The sequence below is a fragment of the Aotus nancymaae genome, unplaced genomic scaffold (genome assembly GCF_030222135.1).
Source record: "Aotus nancymaae isolate 86718 unplaced genomic scaffold, 86718_ANA_hifiasm-v0.15.2.pri h1tg000040l, whole genome shotgun sequence".
Classification (NCBI taxonomy): domain Eukaryota; kingdom Metazoa; phylum Chordata; class Mammalia; order Primates; family Aotidae; genus Aotus; species Aotus nancymaae.
In genome coordinates, this window is record NW_026988454.1 from 115,552,551 (window position 1) to 115,575,471 (window position 22,921).

A 22,921-nucleotide genomic window follows, 5' to 3' on the forward strand; every position below is an offset into this window, starting at 1 on the left:
CAAGTAACAAACCTGCATGATCTGCACATGTACCCGAGAACTTAATGTATAATTTAAAAAAGTAAAATAAAATCAACATTAAAAAGTTATGATGTTAAACATCTTTCAACTGCTTGCTGGTGAAGTATGTATTAAAGTCCTTTATCAGTTTTAAAAATAAATAAATACATAAAACAAAAGCAAGGCATGGTCCCCAGTAGGTCAGGGTTGGAAACATAAATGGATTAAACATCACGAAAATGTTTTTAGGTGAGCCCTAAAACCATATTTCAATTTGTAAGACTCTACACTGAGATTTTGCTGAACTTTCTCTGTAGCATAATGTGTCATTCAAGGTGGCTTCATGGAAAGCCAGAGAATATGTTTGAAAACATTCATCAGGTCATTACCTACAATGAACCAAGAGTGTCAAGTACTGAGGCAAGGGGTGTAGGGAGGAGAGAAAGAGAAAGAGAGAGAGAGAGAGAGAGAGAGAAACCCTGCCCTCAAGGATGTCCCTATTACAGAGGCACTATATCCCTTCCAAGAGCCTGCCTAACATCACCACAAGCCTTTGTGTTAGGTACTAATATTATCTCCATTTTTCAAAAGAGGAAACAGACACAGAAAGGTTGAGTGACTTGCCTAAAGTCACACGGGTAGTAGATGGCCAGTCAGAATTGAATGCAGGCATTTTGGTTACAGTATCTGTGCTCTTAACTGTGTCTCTGCTTCCTCTTCTATAGACTCTGCGAGTCAAGACAGATATTTCAGATTCTACATTGAAACCTTTCAAATCCCCACATCTCTAAAGACTAAGGAGACAATGCTCTCTTCCAGTTATTTCTAAGCACAAATGTATCTGAGACTTTTAAAATATCATGGAGCTGTGCTGTCCACCAGGAGGATGATTTAGTGTATTTTTAGCTTTTACTTTAAAAATCTGTTTTCTCTAAGTGTTTTCATACTTTCTACAGTGCCATCAGTAATGTATAATCAGAGAAAGGAGACTTAAACAGGAATAAGCAGCAGTCACTTTCTCTAGCTTCTTAGTCACGTTATCAAGATTCTTCAGTGATTTTACTCTGAAAATATCTACTGAATTCCATCAACATTCCATTATCCCACATCTTCAGAATTGTGAATTGTTATGTAGAAAGTGGCAAGAGCAGAAGATGCTACAGAATTTCAATATATTTCCAACAAAATAGCCATCAGTAGGCAATAAGTAGCATTTCTAATGCTTGATAGTACACTTTGGGGATAAGAGTCTATTCAACCTTTCACAAATTCTCAGAGGCAATTAATTGCTATGAAAGATTGCTTTCACTAGACTATTTTAGCCCACTGCCTGCTTCTCTTCACAACATTCATCCATTACTCCCACCAACACACACACACACACACAAACACACACTGACGTGTTCCCAGGACTTTCTGAAATATGGGGCACACTTTTTAATCATAAGATTATATAAATAAAATTAAATATAAAAATTATGGAAATAACAGAGCACAAACATCATAAACATAATAGATGCTAGAATAACTGCTACTGTTAAAATTTGAGAGTCACTGAAAAGTTGTGTTACCACTAAGTCATGGGCATCAAATATGTACCTTCCAGAATCCAAAGGAGGTGCTATCATCTGAGACGTGACCTCAACCCTTTTATTTATTTATTTATTTATTTATTTTTATTTTTATTTTTTCAGACAGAGTCTCACTGTGTTGCCCAGGCTAGAGTGCAGCGGTGCAATTTCAGCTCACTGCAACCTGTGCCTCCTGGGTTCAAGCACTTCTCCTGCCTCAGCCTCCCTGGTAGCTAGGACTATAGGCACACACCACCATGCCCGGCTAATTTTTTATTTTTAGTAGAAACGGGGTTTCACCATGTTGGCCAGACTGGTCTTAAACTCCTTACCTCAGGTGATCTGCCTGCTTCACCCAAAGTGCTGGGATTACAGGTGTCAGACACTGTGCCTGGCCCTTCAGCCCTTTTGAAATGTTATTATGCATGTTTTCTTAATGCTGAAAACTGCAGATCCCTTGCTTTGTGCCTTTGTTTTTTCATAAGTGACACTTTCTTCTATCTCTAGTTTTCCTATGCTGAGCGAGCAATCTTTTCCAGTCTTTTGAGGTCTGAAACTTTTTTACCAAACTGGCTCCCCTTTCCTCTGCAAACAGGCAGCATTACATTTTTGCAGCCTCCCTTGCAGTAAGGTGTGGCCATTTGACTGAGTTCTGACCAATAACATGGACAAAAGTGATGTACAACTAACTTCCAGGCCTGGCCTATAAAAAAATTTCCATGCACTGCTCTGTTTTCTTCCTCAACCTACCAGCAGGAGTTATGGATTCAGTGATGGCTCTCAGGCTCCAAGGGATGGTGGAGCAACAGAGAGAAGAAGCCTGGACTGTATGGAGAAGGGTCACCTCCTCCCAGCACAACCCACATTGAAATGTAAAAATAGCAAAGAATACACTTTTACAATGTTAAGCCATTAAAATTTGGAGGTTGTTAGTTTCAGCAGAAAACTTATCTTGTAGGTTTACATAAGAGTTATATAACATAATTTAAATGTTATGTTGTCCTTTGGATCAGATTTAAATAAGCTTCAACATCACTCGAAAATTATTTCTGTTACCATGCCATGAAGAAAACTAAACTGAGTTTTCTCAGTTTGGAGAACAAATACCATAAAATGAAATGAAACCAAATTAATTTAGACCACTCCAAAAATTTAATTGATTTGATTTACTCTAGCTTATTTATCAATAAATGGAATGTGGGGAAATGATCTTCATATATCTTTCAGATTTTTATGTTCTATTTGCATGGGTTTTCAAGGGCTTTTTTCCAACGATCTTGTTTTGTGATTCTGAGCTCCTTCAGAAAGTAGTTTCATATTTAATACATCACGTTTGATTGTTGCTAAGCATCCATCTGGTGCAAATTAATAACAACACAAGCACTAGCTTCAAAAGCCAAAAACAGGATGGGGCTGGAGCGAGGGCCACTACACTAACTGCCCTCTGACTTGCAAAACCAGATTTCACATGTGAATCTCTATAGCAAACATTTTTCTTTTGTTTTGGCTTCTGCTTTAGTAAAGAAGAAAATAAGGATACAAAATTGTGATCGTGAATTGCTCGATGTTGATTAGCTCCTCTCTAATTCTTGTGGTAAAAAGAAAGCTCATCTGCAGAAGGCAAAAAGGCTGCCAGGTGAAGAAGGATGCCTGATCCAGGACTGAGCTGACCACAGATGAATGGAAATTAAATGGTTTTGTGTAGTCATATTAGGCACCGGAACTTGCAAATGAAGCCAAGGATCAGTTACTAAAGGGAAGACACATGTAGGAACATGAACCTGAAGACAGCTGCTAAACAAAAGATTGAGTAATGGAGGAGCAAGTTCAGGCTCAACAAATAGTAGCAACGACAGCAGAATTTCCAACCATGGTGACAGTTTAGAGCTCAATTTGTTTAGCTTATGCAAAACCCAAGTCTGGAAGGCTTCTCCTTACCATTTAGCTCTACCCTGCAAGCTTGCTGGGTCCTGAGGGCCTCTGAGTGTTGTGAGTGGTAGAGGCAGCTGGTGGGTGGTGGAGGATAAGGCAGGGGATTATTCACAAAAGGCAAGTAGATCTTGGCTGAAACAATGATACATGGGCTAAAATGAAGATCACATCTACTGATAAACATGCAAAGTGCCATTGTTGCTGAAGAAAAATCTTCATCCTGTGCCAGCAGGAAGGAAAACTAGTGTGGCAGCTGAGTACAGGGCTCCCAAGAGTGGCCTGGGGCACTATGATGGCTCCTCCTTGTGTCCCCAGCTGTGGCCAATGGGAAATATTGATGAAGTAGAGCCTGGGCCATCCTCAGATGCTGACCTGGCTCCTCTTCCTGTTCCCTCAGGTCATGCCACCTCCTCTTTCCTCTTTCCCCTGTGATTTCTCTTCATTATTTCCTCTTCACATTTTCTCTCTTTCTGCCAGAGAGCCTTTCTCTAATCAAGGAGTGGGAGTGAACAGAAGTCTTTCTATTTCTCACATTTACTTTTTTGCCCATTTGCATCGGCCAAAGCAAGTCCTGCACCCTAGCCAAATATGAGTGTGGCAAGCATTAGAGTCTTCTTTTAGGGAATAGCCATCATCTTCTACAGGCACCTTCTAACCAGTCTGTGGTGGATAGGCTTGGAACTGTAGATTATCAGGATAGGGTCAACCCAATCCAGATGGGAAGATCAAAGGGACAGGGAGAAAATGATTTTGACTTGAAGCTTGAAAAAAAAATTGAAGTCAGGTACAAACCCCAGGAAGATTCTGGCCTCAGTGAGGAAAGTGAGAAGAAAGTTCATTTGTAAACCTTCCCAGAATACTTAGGTTAGTATTAATTGATAAAATTTAGTTAATGAATGACCTCTAGGTTTGATCAAGTTAGCTTAAAAGAGCATACTGGCCCATCATTAGGTTGGTGCAAAAGTAATTGCGGTTTTTCCCATTAAAAATTAATTTTGCACCAACCTAATATGAGCCTTAGTTTTATGGATTTGGATGGAAATACTAGAAGAATGTAATAATGAAATACTTGGGAAAAGTTGTATTCTACAAATAAGGAGAGCTCCACAATTACCAAGATTATGGCAGATATAAGTTAAATGTCAGTGAAGGAGTTTCAGTTTACAATTGAATGGAATCTCTTCCTTCTTCTTCTCTTGCTGCTATTGTTCCCTTTCTCCACTCCCTCCTTTTCTTTTGTCATCTTGTTCTCCTACTTCTTTTCTTCTCCTTCTCCTTTTTCTTCTCCTTCTTCTCTTTTTTATTCTCCCTTCCTTTCCCTTTCCCTCCCTCTCTCCTCCTTCTCCTCTTCCTTTTCTCCACCTACTTCTTTCTCATTCTCAGTCTTCTCAACCTCCGGTATTCTCCTCTCTGCTTTCCTTCTTCTTTAGTGTTCTTTTCCTTATAGCTATTTATGCTGCTACTTTTTAAATTCTTTGAGTGTTTTGTCCATTTTCAAGGGGCTTTTCAAATGTAGCTTTTTAAATACTAAAAATATACACTGATTGTATCAATTAGAATTATATCTGGCTGTATATAATGGAAAAATCCAAAATAACAATTATGTAAACATACCAGGTTCATCATCCCACATTAAAGAAGTCAGAATTCAGCAGCCCAGGACTGGTTTCACACTCCACAGTGTCATAAGCCTGACACAGAGAAGGGCAAGGAGACCTGGTAAGGTCACACATCAAGTCAGCAGAACTTGGACTGCTGGAAAGCAAGACAAATTGTGTAACTCGAACAATAGAACTGCAAATGATTTCTAAATTTAGCTTATTTTAAACTTGTCTTTATTCTCCTTATTATCCTCTTTTCTTTGGTTTCTTTCAGCTCCTTTGTGGGTTTTATCTTCCCTTTGCAGCATCCTTGCAACAAAACATAACCACATGGTCTTATTCTCCAGGGAGACAGTAAGTGTCAGAAATATAGAAGTCACTACCTCTGAGGTGGTACAGACACCTGCCTGTGATCCTGATGGGATCTTTGGGAGGTAATAAGATGCATTGCCCAGAATTTTGAAATGGAGTCCAAATGCAAAGAATCAGAGAGAATTCACACAATCACAAAATGCAATACAAAGGCCCATTTACTTAAGGCATTTTTTGGTGCTTCTGGCTTTTTTCTGTTAATAACTACTGGGTTATACTAATATCAGAAGTAGGCAGTGGATGTGGTAGTAATGGATGTGAGCTTTGATTTCAAATCTACTGGACTTATATTCATATATTACGTATCTACCAGTTAAGTGTCTTGGGAAAGCTATTTCTATAACATCACTTTCCTCAAGTATCAAATGGAGAAAATAGTCTCCACTCCACAGGTCTGTTGTCAGGATTAAATGAGATGATACACATAAAATTTTTGGCTCTCCATCGATGATAGACTGGACAGGGAAAATGTGGCACATAAACACCATGGAATACTATGCAGCCATCAAAAACGATGAGTTCCTGTCCTTTGTAGGGACATGGATGAAACTGGAAACCATTATTCTCAGCAAACTGACACAAGAACAGAAAATCAAACACCGCATGTTCTCACTCATAGGTGGGTGTTGAACAATGAGAACACATGGACACAGGGAGGGGAGCATCACACACTGGGGTCTGTAAGGGGGAAATAAGGGAGGGATAGCAGGGGGTGGGGATTTGGGGAGAGATAGCATGGGGAGAAATGCCAGATATAGATGATGGGGAGGAAGGCAGCACATCACACTGCTATGTGTGTACCTATGCAACAATCTTGCATGTTCTTTACATGTACTCCAAAACCTAAAATGCAATAAAAAAAAATTGGCTCTTTGATTTTAAACAAATAACTACAAACTACAGAAAAACAAGCCATATGAAAATTTATATTTACAAAATTAGGTAAATTAGTTATTTATAATTTGAATTTTAAATAATAACTACACTGGTTTAAAACATGCCATCCCCAAAGGGAATGCAAAGTGTTGTTTAATTAAAACAAATCCAATGTGCACACAATTCAAGGAGTAAACTGATGTGTGTTTTACTCATTGCTGGATCCAGAACTAGAATGGTTTTGGGCACATGGTAAGTGTTCAGTAAATATTTGTTGAATGAATGAATACATGAATGAATGAAATAACTTTCTGTTCTACATGTACTTGGCACCATAGTAGCTGTTGGAAATATAAATGACTCAACTTTCATGCATCTTAGATTCTAAGTCAAGAAAAACAGTAAAATTATTTCATATACTGATAAGTGTTATGAAAAAAATTAAACAGTGATAAAAATTGACTCAAGAAATGTGAAGGAGGCAAAAAAGAGGTTGAGACTGGATAGTCAGAGAATTCCTGAGTGATAGGAAAGAACCAATCATGGAATGACCTAGATTTGTTGTTGAAGATTGCCTCAACAAACAGTGTATATATTTATTTGACTTACTATTTAGCTCATTTTGGAAGCATTTTCTTAAGTTATAAGTTAGTCACAAGGTTTATAGTCAGAGATGCAAATATTGTCCTATATATTACAAAACTTGGGAATTCTGAGACTTTAGGGTCTCTAAGAAAGTAACGTTGAAATAGTCAGTGTTTTCAAAAGCATATTCCATAAACATAGGATGGTTACAGATGTACTTAAAAAGAAGATTAAAGGTCCCGTGGTCAAATACACTTGGGAACCAGTCCATGAGCACTGGTATATTAAGGTCTTGAAGAAGTTCTGAAGCAGAGAAACACATATTACATGTATTCCAATGTTTTCTTATTTTTAAATCTTATTTTATTTTATTTTATATTTTTCTCAGTACACGTTTTTTAAAATTAACATTAATATGCAGTTTGAGAAATACTGTTATAGTGTAAAATATGAAGCTTTGATACAAAGGGAAAAGAGAAAGATAACCCTTTGCCATGCTTATACACTGTTGGTGGGACTATAAATTAGTTTAGCCATTGTGGAAGACAGTGTGGTGATTCCTCAAAGACCCAAAGACGTAAGTACCATTTGACTCAGTAATCCCATTACTGGGTATATACCCAAAGAAATATAAACCATTCTGTTATAAAGATGCATGCACATATATGTTCACTGCAGCACTATTCACAATAGCAAAGACATGGAATCAACCTAAATGTCCATCAATAATAGACTGGATAAAGAAAATGTGGTACATATACACCATGGAATACTATGTAGCCATAAAAAAAGAATGAGATTATGTCCTTTGCAGGAAAATGGATGGAACTGGAGGCCATTTTCCTTGGCATACTAACACAGGAACAACAAACCAAATACTACATGCTCTCACTTATCAGTGGGAGCTGAATGATGAGAACACATGGACACAGAGAGGAACAGTACACACTGGGGCCTACTGAAGGGTGGAGGGTGGGAGAGAATAGGGAAAAACAACTTATGGGTACTAGGTTTAATACCTGGGTGATGAAATAATTTGTACAACAAACCCCCATAACGTGAGTTTACCCATGTAAGAAAACCTACATTTGTACCCTTGAACTTAAACAAAAGTTGAAAAAAAGACAATCGTTTGCCATTAGGCTTGCGATTCCAAAATGGGCTATTTACGAGGACTTACCAGAAACTTAAAATAAGCTCTAGATACCACGTTTACATTGCCTACTTTGACTAAACTGCTAACCTGATAAGAGAGGTGCTAACATGTAGTTTTTGCCTGCTAGAGGTTTATAAAGTTGTTCTGCTTTTACAGTGGGATGTATTTGCATTTCCTCTATTTTTTATGAGAATTAACAACAGTTAAGTATATCAATTTTTTAAAATTTTGTTTCATTTTGTTTTGTTGGTGTAAGGCAAGCAGTAGAATATGGCAGAAATTTCATGAGCTTTGAACATGTGAACACCACACTTAGCTCCATAATTCCATCACTTGCTGGTTTTAGGCAAATTACTCAAACTTTCTGAACTTCACTTTTCTCATCTGCAAAGGGGGATTTTAATAGCAAGTCAAGCTGGTGTAAAGGGCTTGCAGGAGAATGTCATTCTTGCCCCTTTCTGAAATGTTTGCTTGGAGTCTATAGAGTCTTTCCTCTGAAAGTCTTTTTAATTCCCCACTGGAGATTCAATGGAAAAAACAGAATGTTTGCTGTTTGTTTTTATAGTGATGACTCATAGAGTGCTGATTTATGGAATCAATTAGTCAAGAAGTAAAATTAATGCCATATTATATAGGTGTGAAATAAGCTATTCAGTCAATGCCATAATCGAGGGCTTATCTAGATACTTTATCTCACCCAAACTGAGCTAACAAGAGTCCCTTATTATAGAGGTGTGGAATAAGCTATTCAGGCAATCCCATAATTGAGGGATTATCTAGCTACTTTATCTCACCCAAACCAAGCTAAAAGAGTCTCTCCTTAGTTACCTAAATGTTCTGAAGATGTAGACAATCTCAACAACTAATGATTGAATTCATCATATCAGCTGCATAATAACTATGGATGTTCTCCAACTATTGTTCCCATCACAGAATCAGTGAGAGGATTTAGCCTGCCTAGGTCTTAGATGACTACACCATTTCCAGTGGACCACACACAACCAAATGCAACAACAATAAAACTTTGGTAAAACTGATTAGGTTAAGAACACCATTTTAGAAGACTGTTTAACAAACATACTTTTAGGCTTAGAGAATGTTCATGAAGGATTTTAAGCCCACTTGTGCAGAGGACTCCCATATCGTATGTGCTCAGGAATTATCTCATGAGTCATTACTAATATTAACCAAAAGTTGAACTAGTGGTATGTTCTTTTGGTTTGATTGTTTAGTTTTAATCTTAGTGTTGATTTTAGAACTGTGGAATGTAAAAATGGAACCATATTACTGGCATGAAGAGAGGAAAGCAGTGCATCACGGGAACTAGGAAAGTTGGATCATTCCACTGCATATTCTTCCTTCTTCTAGGACACTTTGCTTCCTGGTAGAAAATGAGTACAATTATTTAATGCATCTCTTTCATTAGAATGCTGTAGGAAAAATAAATTATGATCAGATTAAGAAGAATCCTGGACTTCAGAGGCCAGAGACATAAGTTTTGGTGTTGATTCTGCCGTTTATCTACCTTGGGCAAGTTACTCCCTGAGCCTTACTTTGCTCTTCCATAAAATGATGACTTCACTGATTATTTCTAAGACATCTTCCAGTGTTCTAATTCTATCATAGTCCAAACTCCATGACCTTTTCTTTCTTTTCTGATTTTTCAAGGCATTCAGATATCTTGCTTTTTTGCTGCTTTTCTACTGATTTGCTTCATGTTAAGTCTTACAAGAAGCCCAAGTTATTCTAGTCTCCACAAGGCTGCTACTAGAGTATCAGGAGAGAGGTGAGCTGGTATTTATGATGGTAGAGGCAAAGCCCCCTTTTTCTGAATCTCAAAATTCATGAGATTGAACCTTTAGGTTTAAGTGCTGGTCTTTTTCTATACCTGCTGCAGGCACTATATTGGATTCCAATACCTGGAAAAAGTAAACTTGATCAATAATTGGTGACTTTCAGGTCGGATGTGATGGCTTACCCCTGTAATCCCAGCATCTTGGGAGGCCTAGACGGGTGGATCACTTGAGATCAGGAGTTTGAGGCCAGCCTGGCCAAAATGGTGAAACCCTGTTAATTTTAACAAAAATTAGCCAGGTGTGGTGGCTTACTCCTGTAATCCCACCTACTCGGGAGGCTGAAATAGGAGAATTGCTTAAGCCTGGGAGGTGGAGGTTGCAGTGAGCCAAAATGGCACCATTGCACTTGAGCCTGGGTGACAGAGTAAGACTCCATCTCAAAAAAAAAAAAAAAAAGAAAAAAAAAAAAATCAAAATTTAAAAGAAAATTGGTAACTTTCATTAAACAAAATTGTCTTTTACCATCACTATCTTCTTTGACCTGAACAGTATATCAGGCATTACTTAGACAGTGAGAAAAGTTGAATAATTTATCTCTGTTATTGCAGTCTTCATATTCCAGCTAGATTAAAAAGGCTTACACAGAGCAGTAGATGATAACATACACAAGAAGATGGGATGAGTGTTCAATTGTGTGGGATTGGAAATAAATGCATGAAAATTCCTACAAGGGAATAGTTACTATGGAAGAATTAGTTTGGATAACATTTCCTGGGGAAGCTGAATGCTAAACTTTGAAGAGTGGGAAGATTTAGTATGGAAGTGGCAGATATAATAACAATTGAGAAAAGTCATAAGGAAAAAATATGAAAAGGTGCTGGGTAGAGACACTGATCTCCCATTATCTACTAATCTTGTGAACTAAACCTTGCCAAACAGTGGCCCCAAGGCAAAGCACAATCCACTGGGCATAGATCCAAGGATGAGGAACTTTCCTTTAACAAAAGGGAAAGGGAATTTGCACAGGAAAGTATAATCCTGTCTGAAAGTAGACAACCCAGTAATTAACCTGACTTTTCCTTAGCAATTCTAACAGTTGAGTTTATCCTAGGGCCTAAGACACTTTTGGGTTATAAGAGAATCCTAATGGCTGCCCTTGCCTGGCTAAGTTTGTCTCTTAGATAATATGTATTTTTTCTGGGCATGTGGGTGAGAATCCGAACCTTCTTTCAGTCTCAGGTAGAAAGGTGGGTGAAGTTACTTCAAGTCCCATGACTTTTGAGAAAGGTATCAGTCATAGCAATTTTTTTTAAAGCTAGAAGAGACATTAAGAGTACCCAGATCTGAGAGAGAGATCCAAGATGGCTGATCACTAGCAGCTCGGGCACGTAGCTCCCAGTGAAAGCGCAGAGAACGAGAGGACGCCACACTTTCAGACGAATATTTGTTGCTCACGGACCAGGAGATTCCCAGTGGAGGAACCCCACGGGTCGCCAGAGCAACTCTTGTGGCCAGTGAGGTGGTTTTGCTGGTGCCTTAGTGCGGCAGTTCTGGGTGCAGAGTCCAGAGATTCCCAGGCAGGAAAGCACCATCAATCTTAACACCGCTGTTTTGGCCAGCGCAGTGGATTGCTCAGATTTCAGCGCTGGGAATCAAAAGTTGGACGTCTGCTCAGAGACCTAGTTAGAAAGTTGGTAATTACAAAGACAACAGAGGGATAAATATATAATGAAGAGAAGAAACCAGCGTAAAAAGGCAGAGAATACTCAAAATCAGAATGCCTCTTCCTCTACAGGGGATCGCAATTCCTCATCAGTAACGGAACAAGGCTTAATGGAGAACGAGTGTGTTCCAATAACAGAAGAAGGCTTCAAAATGTGGGTGATAAGAAACTTCCGTGAATTAAGAGAACTTGTTCTAACCCAATGCAAAGAAACTAAGAACCTTGAAAAAAGGTTTGACAAAATGCTAACGAGAATGGACAATTTAGAGAGGAATATAAGTGAATTGATGGAGCTGAAAAACACAACACGAGAACTTCGCGAAGTATGCACAAGTTTAAACAGTCGAATTGATCAAGCAGAAGAAAGGATATCAGAAGTCGAGGACCAGCTCAGTGAAATGAAACGAGAAGACAAGAGTGGAGAAAAAAGGATAAAAAGGAATGAGCAAAGTCTCCAGGAAATATGGGACTATGTGAAAAGACCTAATTTACGTTTGATAGGTGTACCTGAATGTGACAAAGAGAATGAATCCAAGTTGGAAAATACTCTTCAGGATATCATTCAGGAAAACTTTCCCAACCTAGCAAGGCAGGGTAATATTCAACTCCAGGTAATACAGAGAACACCACAAAGATATTCTTCAAGAAGACCAACCCCAAGGCACATAATTGCCAGATTTATTAGGGTTGAAATGAAGGAGAAAATACTAAGGGCAGCCAGAGAGAAAGGTCAGGTTACCCATAAAGGGAAACCTATCAGACTTACAGCAGATCTCTCAGCAGAAACCCTGCAAGCCAGAAAAGAGTGGGGACCAATATTTAATATCCTTAAAGAAAAGAACTTTCAACCCAGAATTTCATATCCAACCAAACTAAGCTTTATGAGCGAAGGAAAAATTAAATCTTTTGCGAACAAACAAGTACTTAGAGACTTCACCACCACCAGACCTGCTTTACAAGAGCTTCTGAAAGAAGCACTATACATATAAAGGAACAACCAATATCAGCCTTTCCAAAAATATATCAAAAAGCAAAGAGCATTAACACAATGAAAAGTGTACACCAACTAATGGGCAAAACAGCCAGCTAGCATCAAATGGCAGTATTAAACTTATATATATTCTAATTGGATAAAAAGCCAAAACCCATCGGTATGCTGCATCCCGATCCATCTCACATGCAACAATACACAAAGACTCAAAACAGAGAAGGAGGAAGAATTACCATCCAAACAGAGAGTAAAAATAAACAAATAAACAAAAAGCAGGAGATGCAATTCTCGCCTCTGATAAAGTAGACTTCAAAGCAACAAAGATCAAAAGAGGCAAAGAAGGACATTACATAATGGCAAAAGGATCAATGTAACAAGAAGAGCTAACGATTCTATAGATCAACCAGACAGAAAATTAACAAGGACATCCAGGACTTGAACTCAGACCCGGAACAAGTAAACTTAATAAACATTTATAGAACTCTCCACTTCAAATACACAAAACATACATTACGACCTCACGCCTATTCCAAAAGTGACTACATAATTGGAAATAAATCACTCCTCAGTAATCGCATAGCATTTCATAGGTTTAAATGAAATATTGATTAGCTGCTTGTTTGTTATTTTCTTCCCTTATTCCTTCCTGTCTACATCATTAAGTATAATTATTGGTATAAAAGTGGTTTTCAATACCCATTACTAAATTGCATTCTAGCCTGGGCAAGAAAGCAATACTCCCATTCTCTCTCTCTCTTTCTCTTCCTTTTTCTTCCTCTTGTTCATTCTTTTTTTCTTTCTTTAAAAAAAAAAAAAGAGTACCCAGATCTAACAAACCTGCACATTTTACACATGTGTCCCAGAACTTAAAGTATAATAATAGTAAAAAAAGAGTATCCAGGTCTTCATTTTATATATGGGAGAATACAGCCCACAGAAGTTTGGGTAACTTATCCAAACTCATCATAACCATATATACATATAATTTTGCTGTCATGTCATTATTTTAATGAAAAATATTGGCATTATTTTTTCTATCCCTCTTTCATAACAATAAAATCCCTTTCTGATCCTGTCCTAAAACACAACCATTTTTAGCACCTCATGTATGTCCCAATTCTTATGTCCTTAGGTACTAACCTGGAGAAAAATTACACAAAGAATACATATTTCTTGTGGGCATATTTAAAAATATACATAAGCACAAAAAAGAAAATGAAAAGCTATCTTCAAGTCTGTCCCCAGAGAAAACCATTGCTATATACTCCATATAGCCTTTCTATGTATTACATTTCTAATCTAAAAATTGAATTTTACTATTTTGTGGTATGCTATTTTTCATATAATATTTGTAAGCAACTCTTTATGTGAATGTATATACTTCTACAGCCCCATTCTTGACTCTACATAAAAAAGGAATTGGAGTCATTTCTGGTGAATTGCTTAAACCCATTCCATAAAATGCAAAGTTTCTCCAGAAATACTGACCATGCTTGAAAAAAATGCATTTGGCTTTAGATATACAGAAATGTGAAACTCTTCCCCTGCTAAAATCTAGTGGTATTATCAACTCCTATTTTAAGCTTGTTTATGGAACTAGAATAATACTGAACATAGATATATAAAGGTGATTACAGCAGTTCAAGTTTGACCTTTGAAAAATCTCTCCTTGTATAAACAAAGTCTGGAATGTTTTAAAACCCCTAAGCCAGTCAATTTCTTTTTTCATTTATCATAAACCTGAGTCAATAAGGAATGTCCATTTTATTTAAAGAGTAGGAAATGAAAATGCCTTGGTTCCTTAACCATAAATGAAGGAGGTATCTCTGGACTCGAACTTTCTGTTGCACTCTCCGGGACCTGCAAACCTGGCCTCACCTTGTAGCCCCTACCTGACTTTTCAGCACTGGTGGATCTGTTCCCACAAATTCTTCCTAAGCTGTTCCTTCACTCTCTCACACCCATGCTGATCTCGTTCCCACTTCCATATTTTTATTACAGTAAGGTTTTTCATGAAACACCCATCCTCTCCTATTTCAACCCCATCCTTACTTTCAAGCCCAGCTGCACAGCTTCCCCAGTGCAGCCATCCTGGTGAGATTCATCCCATACTTTACACTTTTATCTGGAACTCGCTGGCTCTGAGAGTAAATCTCGTGTGGTGTAGCATGTCCATATCTTTTTGTCTTTTAGTATCTCCTCTAAGCCTGCTGGCTCCTTTTGGTAAAGGCTGTGTTTTAGCTTTCATTTGTGTTTTTCACAGCAATGTGTGCATACTACATACTACTCAGGAAATGTGTGTTCATTTATGAATGATTGGGGGAGGGAATAGAATCCTATTTCTGCCTATTTCTTCTTAGTTGTTAGATCTTAGAAAAGTTCCTTAACCTCTCTGAGAATCCTTAGAATCCTGAGAATGAAGTGAAAACACTGAACCTAGAAGTCTATCATAAAGAAAAAAAGGATTCCATGGGAAGAGCATGGGGTACAAATAAATTTAAAAAATGTGGGCCACCATCAGAAGGTCTAATGAGCTTGCTTCTTTGAATTAATTAAAGACCAAAACACTAAAATATGACCCAAACTCTAAAATTATTATAAAATTCTAACACTTGAAAATATTTTCCAGCATTCTCAAAAGTAAATATACATATATATATTAAATATATATATATGTGCATATATAAATATAGTACGTGTAAAAGATGGCTTTACTGTTACTATGGTTCATAATCTGTTCCCAAGACAGGAAATAATTTTTTTCCTTTGAATATTCTAGACTTTCTTCACCCCTGAACTTTACATGCACACACACATATACACACACACACACACACACACACACACTTGCATGTAATAGCTATATTAGATAGGATGAGATTTGGCCACATAACATTTTAAATTTTACAAAATACTTTCTTAAATAAAATATAAATATCTTTGTCTTTCACATAAGAGAGGTCCTGAGATATTCAGTGACAGTTCCCAGGGCAGCGAGAACTGAACCTTCTCCCTTCTGTTCCACCATTATTAGCACATGGCTTTAACTTTCTAATGCAAGGTAGCTGTTTGACTCCCTTCACTAGAAGAAGGAAAGGCAAAAGAAAGGCCAACTCCCTTCCTTTAAGGGACTTCCTAGAAGTATGACACTTCTACTCACTTCTCATTGGTCAAAATGTACTGACATTACTTTACCTAGCTACAAAAGATACCTGGAAATGTTATCCTTTAACTGGATGGCAATTTGTTCAGATAAAAAGAGTTATTTTATTAAAGAAGAAGGAGAACATGTTAATTGGAGACATTATTACAATGCCTATAATTCAATTTGTCTTTTAAACATAAAGTACACTTTTTCTGTGGCTTCTCTGCATAGTTCAAATAGATATGAAATAGCAAGAAAAATGAAGGTTATGGAATTCTTAGAGTGAAAGCCAGAATGGATAAGTTAGTAATGGTAGTAAGAAACTTTAAAACTGAAATTTTAAAGGATAGAGGTATTTCAGAGATCAGGTAGAGAAATGAAAACAATTAAGGAGATAACTGAAGAAGCCTCAATGCTTCCAAATAGTAAAACTTCCAAAGTGTTGGGTTCACTTTCTCTTATGGAGTTTGATAGTAAGAAATTCAATGAAATGTTTGGGACCTTATCTCCAAGCTTAAAATATGGTATTGTAAAAATAGTTTCCTCTAGTTCTTAGTTAAATCAGGAAGGAAAGAAGAAAGAAGGAAGAAAGAAAGAACAGTAAGGGAGGGAAGGAGGACAGAAACAAGGAAAGGAAAGGGAAGCAAGGAGAAAGAAAGGGACAGATTGGGATTGAAAAATACATTCATTTTAGATCCAAATAGTGAAATGCTCATTGACATTCACATTAAGTTGTAAAAGAAGCAAGAAGCTTGAATGTCAGGAGAGTTTCTAGATTATTAAATAAGCAGATTACAAAACATAACATATAACGTGATCCCATTTTTTATGAATGTCACGTTCTTACAACTTTTCTATACATTGGGGTTATTTCCAAACAAATTTAAAATGAGTGAAATGAACATCAAAACCACAACAAGCTATCACCACCCTCTTGTTAGAATGGCTATTATCAAAAAGGCAAGAGGTAAGGGCATGGACAAAGTGTTGGCAATGGTGTAGAGAAATGGGAACTCTTGCACACTGTTGGCAACGAGGCAAATTGATACAGCTATTATGGAAAAGAATATGGAGGTCCCTCAAAAAATTAAAAGTAGAACTACTGCATAATTCAGTCATCCCACTTCTGGGTATATGAATAAAATAAAATGAAGAAAATGAAATTACTATCTTGAAGAGATATCTGCACCCTTATGCATGGTTTATAGTAGCTAAGATGTGGAATCAACATGTGTCCATCAACAAAGGAATGGATCAAGAAAAAAATATATATGTGATGGAATATTATTCAGCCTTAGAAAATGAAATCTTGCCATTTGTGACAACACAGATGACCCTACAGGACATTATGTTAAGTAATAAATACAGCAATAGCTCATTTATGTGTGGAATCTGAAAAAGTTGAACTCATAGAATCAGAGAGTGGAGCAGGAGTCAGGGGGTGCCAGCAGCTAGAGCATGGGAAAATGGGTATATGTTGGCCAAAGGGTACGAACTCTCAGTTATAAGATGAATAAATTTTGGGGATCTATTGCATGACATGGTGACTAAATAATACTGTATTATGTATATTAAATTTGCTAAGATAGTAGATATTAAGTGTTCTCACTACAAAAAAGTGATAACCATGTGAGGTGAAGAATACATCAATTAGCTTGGTTGGGGTAATCATCTTACAATGTAAAAATATATCAAATCTTCATGTTGTACACCTTAGATATATACAATTTTTATTTTTTCAATTATACGCCAATGAATCTTGGGGGTGGAAGACAACATATGTTTGTTAGATATATAGAAAAATATGTGATGGATGGATGTAGAGAGAAATCAGTATACAGATAGATGGATACAGAATTTAAAGATGGGGAGGATTGGGGGAGTGCAAGAGGGGTTTGTAAATGAGCATTCTGCCTTCTCATGGAAACTGTAAGCTAAATATTCAAAGTATATGAGTGGACTGCCTGATAGCATTAACTTAAGGCTGGTTAAAAGAGAGAACTTAAACTAAATACATTAAATCCATCAATAGTGGATATCTTTGAATGGTAAAGTTATGGTGATCGTTATTTTCTTTGTGCTTTTCTATATGTTCCAAGCTTTCTGATTTCTTTGGTAATGAACAGGAATTTATTCTATATATTTATACATGAATATATATATTCGAAACCAGATCAGACCCCAGTCTATTCATCTCAGACAACTGTATTTATCTAGAGCACCCAAGGGCTGTATGTAACGCTCCTGCAGTTTCCGGAAAGACCATGACTAAGACTGGTAGTTCTTATCGTGCTAGAAAGTTTTAATGGCAAATGGTTCATTGGGATGGTATCCATCATGGAACCACTGGGCAGCTATATGCAGGAAAATTTCTATATCAGTTTAAAAATATATGTTAATCAAGAGTTAAAGACCAGCCTGGCCAACATAGTGAAACCCCATCTCTACTAAAAATATAAAGATTAGTCAGACATCATGGCTCATGCCTATATTCCCAGCTACTCAGGAGGCTGAGGCAGGAGAATTGCTTGAACCTGGGAGGCAGAGGTTGCAGAGAGCTATGATCATACCACTGCATTCCAGGCTGGGCAACAGAGTGAGACTCTGTCAAAAAAAATCAGAATTTTAAAAATAATAAATAATGCATATGCTGTTTTAAAAGCCAAGTTGCCATCAACAGCTATTAGGCTAATCTTATTTTTTTACACTGACCTCTCTGGCTTCTGAAGCCTGGCCTCAGCATCTTCCTCTTGAAGGCTCCCTGAGCACTCAGTCATCAACCCCTCTTCTGACCCTGAAGTGCTCACATTTGGACCTTGGCATCTGCTCTTCTGTGATGTTAGTTACCTTTTTATAGCTGAGTGTTCTGCTTCTCAGAGTGATTGTAAACTAAATACCCAGGAGATATGAGGAGACTACCTGACCAACAGGAGGTTATGGCTGGTGCCAAGTTCAAGGACTTCAAACAAAAAATTGAAACAGAGAGTGTAAAGGTTGGCATCTTGTGTGGTAGGGACTTAATGGACTTAATGAAAGTAGGGGACTTATTATTTCATTAAGTCCAGAAACTGGATAGTTCAGAGCACAGGTCTGAAAACCTGCTGCCTGGCTCTATGGAACCACCCTCTGCCTCGGTTTTCTCATATGTAGAGTGGGAATAATAACACTGTCCATGTCAAAGAGTTGATGTTTGTTAGAATTACAACAAATTAATACACGTAGAGCACCTAGAGTAGCACCTGGCACCCAATACATGTTAGTTCTTATTATAAGAATAGTATGTTTCTTTTCTCATTGTAAAAGTAATTCAGAAAGTCTAGAAAACAAATACAAGGAAAAATAGTAATTAAAAATATCCCAAATTATCAATGCTCTAATATTAATATTCCAATTTTCTTTTTTCTTTCTTTCTTTTTTCTTTTTTTTTTTTTGAGACAGAGTCTTGCTCTGTTGCCCAGGCTGGAGTGCAGTGGCATGATCCCAGCTCACTGCAACCTCTGCCTCTCAGGTTCAAGTGATTCTCCTGCCTCAGCCTCCTGAATAGCTGGGATTACAGGTGTGCACCACCACACTGCTAATTTTTGTATTTTTAGTAGCGACAGGGTTTCATCATGTTGGTCAGGCTGGTCTCGAACTCCTGACCTTGTGATCTGCCTGCCTCAGCCTCTCAAAGTGCTGGAATTATAGGTGTGAGCCATCACACCTGGCCATAATATTCTGATTTTTTTCAATTTGATTTTCTCTCTCACTCTCCTCCTCTCTGTATATATTTATATATTTTTAATTCCTTTTACCAAAAAAGATATCATATCATAGAGAACTTTATAGCTTGTCTTTTCCACTTACAATATGGTGAATATTTTTCACATAATGATTTATATGAACATTTACAAATGTTCTAGTAATATTTGGAAAACAACTAAACTAATAAGGGCAGATTTGGCAGTTTGAAGTTTAAATGCCTTTCAAATGTGTCCATAAAGAGAACGAAAACATGAAAAAAATGTAATTTTCTATTCTAAACATTCAAGCAGTAAAATTAGAAAATGTCAAAAGATTGTGTATTGAGCTTTTAAAATACTAAAAATAGTATTAAGAACATTGAGAAATCTGGCCCTGTTCTCCTTTTAGGAGGAATTTGATTACTTAATTTTATAAAAGAAAATATTAAATTATTTTTCCTCATTTTTAATTTCATGTGTATTTATAGAAAATGAAATTGCTGTACTTTATCCGGAGAGCAGAAAAGATTTTGAGCTCGTGCATTGAATACTTTTATAAATTTAGCCACGATCTGACCAAAGCACTTGTGTTCCTCCAGCTACTTGGGAGACTCTTTCCAGCTCCTTGCCAGGCAAGAGAGTAGATGGTCACCCTCCATGGAGGAAGTGCTTCCCAGTGATGTCTGCTGGGGAAGGAAAGCGTGATACAGTGTGGGTGAGCCTTTGGAGGAGGTGGCAGCTGGAACACCAATGGTATGGATTTGGGCTCAGCCCACGACTTAGGAGCCAGGTGCATAGGGTTCAATCCTGTCTCCTAATTCTGTAAACTCAGACAAGTCATTAACTTCTGGGTGCATCACTTTCCTCCTAATCATGCCTCCCTCATAGAGTTCTAGTGGACTATACTAGACCACCCATAAGATGCTCATACAGGGCCTGGCATACACAGAGTATGCACTCCATAGAGTGCATATATATGTAAAATATATATGGGAGATATTATACATAACATTAAAATGTGATCAAAATATCAAAAGTTGATGAAATCAGCTCTTTACATTCTGATTCATAAATTTAATAAATTTATATTTTGATGATGTAAAATATTTTGTATGGAGACAATGTCTAACATTACGTGCCTCTCTCCCATGTTTTCATGATACTACTATTAGAACATTTTTATTTGTCCAGTGCTACTCCAGAAAAGTTGCTTAGACTTAGAGGGGGTGTTATCAGGGGCCTCTCACATTTGATTCACTTCCTTACATCAGAAGGAAAATGTGTTGGTAATCCATCACAGAGCTTTGAGATCTGTGCTTGAGCGAGGACAGACTACTTGGCTACAGGAACCAGAAGTTTAAAATATAAGATTCAAAGATTCAGGTTTAAATCAAATCTGAATTCTGATCATTGAAGCAAATACCTAATGCTGTCTAAACCTGGAGACTACTGTTTTCTTGGCGATATGGCTTAACAGAATGTGAGCTCCTGAGCCTTTTCCCCATAGGAGTGCTGGCAGCATTTCCACGCTTCCACACAAACATAGCTGATGTACCTTGTGCTTATGCTGATTTCCAGAAAACAATCTCTTTGGCCTTACCACAGAAGATTACTTTGGGGAGAGTGAGGCAGAGTAACTAATGGCAGTTGTGCTTCATGTCTTCTTGAAGGTTGACTGGCATTGACCTTTCCTGCCTGCATCTCAGTGGTCTGCACTTGGATAGTTGTCAGTAGTTCCGAACCCAGTCAAAGAAAGAGAGAAGCCTGGGTTTGGAGGGCACATTAAGGCTTGTCTGACCTAAACATCCACCTGAAACAGGCTGCCATACAGTCTCTACCTTATTTCTCGTAAAGTAGAACTCTCTCATGCACAAGGTAACCCACTATTCACTATTACATACATTAGTATTTTTAAATCCCTCTTTTATGTGAAAGTGGGGTCTCCTTCCATGTTGCTCTCACTGGTACTTTCTGGCTTTCTACATTGACATTGGGTAAGTGGATGCTGTCTTGACCACATTTCATATTTCCCAGTGCCGAAGATAGCTATCACATGTCTCTGGTTTTTCTAAAGAAGTCCAAGCTAAAAATGTCCATTTTCTCCTATTTCTCATGTAACTTGACTTCTAGACTCCTTCTATCTTGGTTTCCCAGCAGCAAAGACTTTCTAGTTTATTATATTCTCCAATAAAATGTGGCTTATGTTCCAGCAGAGGCCTGACCCATGCAGAGCACTGAGGCCATTGCTTCCAGTGGTCTGTTGGGGTTTTGTTTTGTTTTGTTTTCTAGCTGCTGTGTCATGATCTTGGCTCACATTGAGCCTGCCTTCAATAAAACCCCTGGATCTTTTCACAGGACTCCTGCCAAGCCACAGCTCTTCCCTCAATATTTGTGGAATTGATAGTTTAAAAAATAAATTTTCACATTTTTTTCATGTTATAAAAGCAATACACAATAATTGTAGGAAATTTAGAAGATACAGTTAAGTAAATATTTTTAAGACATCAGCAATAATCCCACTATTCAAAGTCTGCAGCTGATACGTTGGTGATTATCAGGGATAGCAAACTCAGATGCCAGCAGGGTCCAGGCAAGTGTGATAGATGGTTGAAGAAGGCTGGGAGTGAGACACTGGGGTGTAAGGGGACCTTGCCATTTAAAAATGCTAGTCATTATTCACCTCCTGGCTACCAATTGCTCTCTAGAAGTGAGGGCTCCAAAAAGCCTGAAACAGAAAATTTAAATTTTTTCAAGAGACATTGTAAATGCAGAATTTTATGAGAAATCTCCTTATTAAGCATTAGCATCAAATTTCTGTTGACCAAAGAATTTGCCTTCTTGGGTCCTAGAGCTGCTAGCATTGTGGCCTTTCTGGTATGTATCCTTCCATTTTGTCTTCGTTATTTTCTCCATCTCTCAGGAAAAAAAAAAAAAAGGGCTTATTCTCCATTATATAACAACTGGCAGTGACTTGTGATCACGCGAGTTAATCCTAGATATCTTTGCGTAACTGACCACTCCTTTTTGGCTTCCCTCTCATTGTCCCTATTATCCACGCAGACTCATTTCTTTCCTATCTTACACATAGCCTTCTCATTTCAACTGCACGGTTTGTGCTGGGTTAGATCCCTGCCTGAGCTTCACTCCGTGTTTATATCTATCACTCTATGATTTGGCCCAAAACACCCCCTCTCTTTGCTGTGCTCACCATTCTTGGGCTGCAGAAAACCTAAGCCTCTGGAGTCTAAATGACCCATGTTCAAACCCAGCTCTGCACTTTAATAAGCAGTATAACCCTGTGGAAAATTGCTTTGACCTCTCCAAAACCTAGTTTTCACAGCCACAATGTTGGAAATAGTAATGCTTACCTTGAAAAAATAGTTTAGAGGATTAATTGTACTGTATATGAAGTATCTCAGGAAATCGTAGCTATTGTAATAATATTAAACTT